This window comes from Lolium rigidum, chromosome 4 (genome assembly GCF_022539505.1).
Source record: "Lolium rigidum isolate FL_2022 chromosome 4, APGP_CSIRO_Lrig_0.1, whole genome shotgun sequence".
NCBI lineage: Eukaryota > Viridiplantae > Streptophyta > Magnoliopsida > Poales > Poaceae > Lolium > Lolium rigidum.
In genome coordinates, this window is record NC_061511.1 from 229,850,659 (window position 1) to 229,855,935 (window position 5,277).

A 5,277-nucleotide genomic window follows, 5' to 3' on the forward strand; every position below is an offset into this window, starting at 1 on the left:
CTTGATCATACTGTTGCAAAGCAAATGAGATGAATGAAGTGACTCAAGGCAACGATCTATAGTTTGCTAACAAATAGATAACATATAGCAAAACTTTTCATGAATAGTACTTTCAAGACAAGCATCAAAAGTCTTGCATAAGAGTTAACTCATAAATCAATAGATTCAAAGTAAAAGCATCGAAGCAACACAAAGGAAGATATAAGTTTCAGCAGTTGCTTTCAACTTTCAACATGCATATCTCATGGATAATTGTCAACACAAAGTAGAATAATAAGTGCAATAAGCAAATATGTAAGAATCAATGCACAGTTGACACATGTGTTTGCTTCTAAGATGGAAGGAAGTAGGTAAACTGACTCAACATAAAGTAAAAGAAAGGCCCTTCGCAGAGGGAAGCAGGGATTAAATCATGTGCTAGAGCTTTTCAAGTTTTGAAATCATATAGAGAGCATACAAATAAAATTTTGAGAGGTGTTTGTTGTTGTCAACGAATGGTAGTGGGCACTCTAACTACCTCATCAACCAGACTTTCAAGAGCGGCTCCCATGAAGGACGTTATCTCTACCGAGCAAGGTAGATCATCCCTCTTCTCTTTTGTTTACACATGTACTTTAGTTTTATTTATGGTTGACACTCCTCCCAACCTTTTGCTTTCACAAGCCATGGCTAACCGAATCCTCGGGTGCCTTCCAACATTCACATACCATGAAGGAGTGTCTATTTGCAAAATTAAGTTGCTTACTGATGAATCAGGGCAAAACACGTGAGGAGAATTATTAGTGAAGGTTAATTAATTGGGGCTGGGAACCCCATTGCCAGCTCTTTTTGCAAAATTATTGGATAAGCGGATGAGCCACTAGTCCATTGGTGAAAGTCTGTCAAGAGTAAATGACAAGGTTGAAAGATAAAACACCACATACTTCCTCATGAGCTATAAAACATTGACACAAATAAGGAGTAATAAAGTTTTGAATTTTTTAAAGGTAGCACATGAAGTATTTACTTGGAATGGCAGAAAAACACCACATAGTAGATAGTTATGGTGGACACAAATGGCATAGGTTTTGGCTCAAGGTTTTGGATGCACGAGAAGCATTTCCTCACAGTACAAGGCTTTGGCTAGCAAGGTTGTTTGAAGCAAACACATGTATGAACCGGTACAGCAAAACTCACATAAGAACATATTGCAAGCATTATAAGACTCTACACTGTCTTCCTTGTTGCTCAAACACTTTTACCGTAAAATATCCGGACCTTAGAGAGACCAATCATGCAAACCAATTTCAACAAGCTCTACGGTAGTTCTCCACTAATAGGTTTAAACTACATGATGCAAGAGCTTAAACTTGATCTACTTGAGAGCTCAAAACAATTGCCAAGTATCAAATTATCCAAGACAATATGAAGCATTTTCTGTTTCCAACCAAATAACAATAAGTGCAATAGCTTCCAACTTTTGTCATGAACATTAAAAGTAAAGCGAAGAACACCAGTGTTCATATGAAAAAGCGGAGCGTGTCTCTCTCCCACACAAGGATTGCTAGGATCCGATCTTATTCAAACAAAAACAAAAATAAAAGCACACAGACGCTCCAAGTAAAGCACATAAGATGTGACCGAGTAAAAATATAGTTTCACTAGAGGTGACCTAATAAGTTGTCGATGAAGAAGGGGATGCCTTGGGCATCCCCAAGCTTAGACGCTTGAGTCTTCTTGAAATATGCAGGGATGAACCACGGGGGCATCCCCAAGCTTAGACTTTTCACTCTTCTTGATCATATATCATCCTCCTCTCTTGACCCTTGAAAACTTCCTTCACACCAAACTTCTCATAAACTTCATTAGAGGGGTTAGTACTAGAAAAACTTTAATCCACTTTAGTCCTGTAGTGACACATTGCAAGAACTCAATAAAACATTAGCTATAGCTCTCCACGTCTAGAAAGCCTCACTTAAAGTACACACGAGACAATGCAAAAAACAGAGACTGAATCTGCCAAAACAGAACAGCCAGTAAAGACGAATTTTTAAGAGGTACTTCCGTTGCTCAAATCAGAAAACTCAAAACTAATGAAAGTTGCGTACATATCGGAGGAACACGCATGCAAATTGGCAGAATTTTTAGAGTCTCCTACAGAGAGATTTACTCAAATTCGTGACAGCTAAAAATCTGTTTCTGCGCAGAAATCCAAATCTAGCATCAACCTTCTATTAGAGACTTTACTTGGCACAACATTGCAATAAAATAAAGATAAGGAGAGGTTGCTACAGTAGTAACAACTTCCAAGACACAACAAAACAGTAGCAAAATAAAAACATGGGTTATCTCCCAAGAAGTGCTTTCTTTATAGCCATTAAGATGGGCTCGAGCAATTTTAATGATGCACTCGCAAGAAATAAGAGTTGAAGCAAAGGAGAGCATCAAAAAGCAAGTTCAAAACACATTTAAGTCTAACCCACTTCCTATGCATAGGAATCTTGTACACAAATAAATTCATGAAGAACAAAGTGACAAGCATAGGAAGATAAAACAAGAGTAACTTCAAAATTTTCAGCATATAGAGAGGTGTTTTAGTACCATGCAAATTTCTACAACCATATTTTCCTCTCTCATAATAATTTTCAATAGCTTCATGAATAAAATCAACAATATAACCATCACATAAAGCATGCTTTTCATGATCCACAAACACATAATTTTTATCAAGCTCAAAAATAATAGGATTAAAACTTCCAAAACCACTTTTATCAATAATATAACAAGATGATTGATCAATCTCAAAAGATATGGGACTCCTAGATAAAGTCAAGATCTCTCCAATCCCATTTTCATTAATAGTACAATTAATATTATCAAGTAACATAGGACCATCATCTAGAGATTTATCATAAACATTTGCCAAGCAAAATTCTTTAGTACCATGCATTTCGATATCAGGCACAAACAAAGCATTATCATAAAATTTATCAAAATAGCATGGATTATCATAGATAATAGTAGCATAATTATTCTCACAAGTTTTACTCATAGGGAATATTTCAAGAGAATCCACAGGAACATAACATTCATCCTCTTTTGGTAAGCATGGAGGACAATCAAATAGTGTAAGAGATAAAGAGTTACTCTCATTAGAAGGTTGGCATGGGTAGCTAATCCATTCTTCCTCCTTTTGTTCATCACTCTCTCCTTCTTTTTCATCCAATGAGCTTTCAGGTTCATCAATTTCTTCTTTCACCGGTTCCTGCAAATTGTGAGTGCATTTTGTGCATTAATGAGTCTCTCTTTATAATCAATGATATAAGGATTATCGCTGTAACTTTCTACGCAAAAATTAAGGATAGAAGAGACATAATCTTTAAGGTCCTTACAAACAACACAAGTTTCATAATTTTTAGCCATGAAGGATTCTATTTCAGAAGCTCCCATAAACAAAACAAATTGTTCTACTTCTTCGAACCCAAAATGAATATAGTTATTCCAATTATAGTTCTTAATTAAAACTTCCTCACTAAAGCCACATTGAAATTTAAGATGTTTAGTATCCTGTTTAGAGCAACAGTTTATATCATGGCGTTTAAGCAAGATTTTAGCAATTGTATTCAATTTTTCTATCACAACACTCATAACTTTACCCGTTCTTGATTCTCTATAATTATTATATAATTCAATAAGCTCCAAATAGGTTGTGGGTTCTCCCATAACAACAGTTTTTAGTTTTTCGGTTTTTCAAATTTTTATGGATTTTCGGGTATATAGAGAAAATAAAATAAGACAAAAACAAACTAGACAAAAGTAAACTAAGCAAAATAATACTAGACAGAAATAAACTAAGCACAAATAAACTAGATAAAAGTAAACTAAGCAAAACAAAATAAAATAAAACAGAGAGGGAGGTAGAGTGTACTCCCCAGGTGAACTTATGAGTAGAGCTATGCCTCCCCGCAACGGCGCCTAGAAAATAGTCTTGATAACCCACAAGTATAGGGGATCGCAATGAGTCTTCGAGGGAAGTAAAACCCAAATTTATTGATTCGACACAAGGGGAGGTAAAGAATACTTATAAGCCTTAACAACCGAGTTGTCAATTCAGCTGCACCTGGAAAAGCACTAGTAACAGGGGTGATGTGAAAGTAGCAGATGATATGAGAGCAGTAGTAACAGTAACACGACAACGAGTAATAGTAACACGAGAGGCAATGGCACCGTAAAATAGTTGATACTACTTCCAATGACATGTAGAACGAGTATATGATGATGAGAGATGGACCGGGGTTCCCAGCTATCTACACTAGTGGTAACTCTCCAATAACAAGTGTTGGGTGAACAAATTACAGTTGTGCAATTGATAGGATTGAAATAGCATTAAGACAGAATATCAAGATTATTAATCATGTAGGCATGTTTCCATATATAGTTATACGTTCTCGCAATGAGAAACTTGCATAACATCTTTTGTCCTACCAGCCGGTGGCAGCCGGGCCTCTAGGGAATCTACTGGAAATTAAGGTACTCCTTTTAATAGAGCACCGGAGCAAAGCATTAACACTCCGTGAACACATGTGATCCTCATATCACCGCCTTCCCCTCCGGTTGTCCCAATTCTTGTCACTTTGGGGCCTCGGGTTCCGGACAGCAATATGTGTATACAACTTGCAGGTAAGATCATAAAACAATGAATATCATCATGAAACAATAACATGTTCAGATCTCGAGATCATGGCACTCGGGCCCTAGTGACAAGCATTAAGCATAACAAGTTGCAACAACAATGACTTCACAAACTTTATAGATAGACTAATCATAATGTAACAATCCATCGGATCCCAACAAACACAACACCGATTACATCAGATGAATCTCAATCATGTAAGGCAGCTCATGAGATCATTGTATTGAAGTACATGGGGGAGAGAGTACCAACTAGCTACAGCCTAGAACCCGTAGTCCATGGGGGAACTACTCACGGAGCATGATGGAGGCGGTGGCGTCGATGGAGATGGCTTCCGGGGCACTTCCCCGTCCCGGCGGCATGCCGGAACAGCAGATTCTGTCCCCCGAATTGGAGTTTCGCGATGGCGGCGGCGCCCCTGGAGTCTTTCTGGAGTTTCGTCAATTGGTATCGAGGTTTTAGGTCGCGAGGGGTCTTATAGGCGAAGAGGCGGCGCAAGGAGGCGCCTGGGGGGCCCACCCCATAGGGCGGCGCGCCCCCCTCCAGGCCGCGCCGGCCTATGGTCTGGGGGCCCCATGCCTCCCCTCCGACTCTCCTTCGGTGTC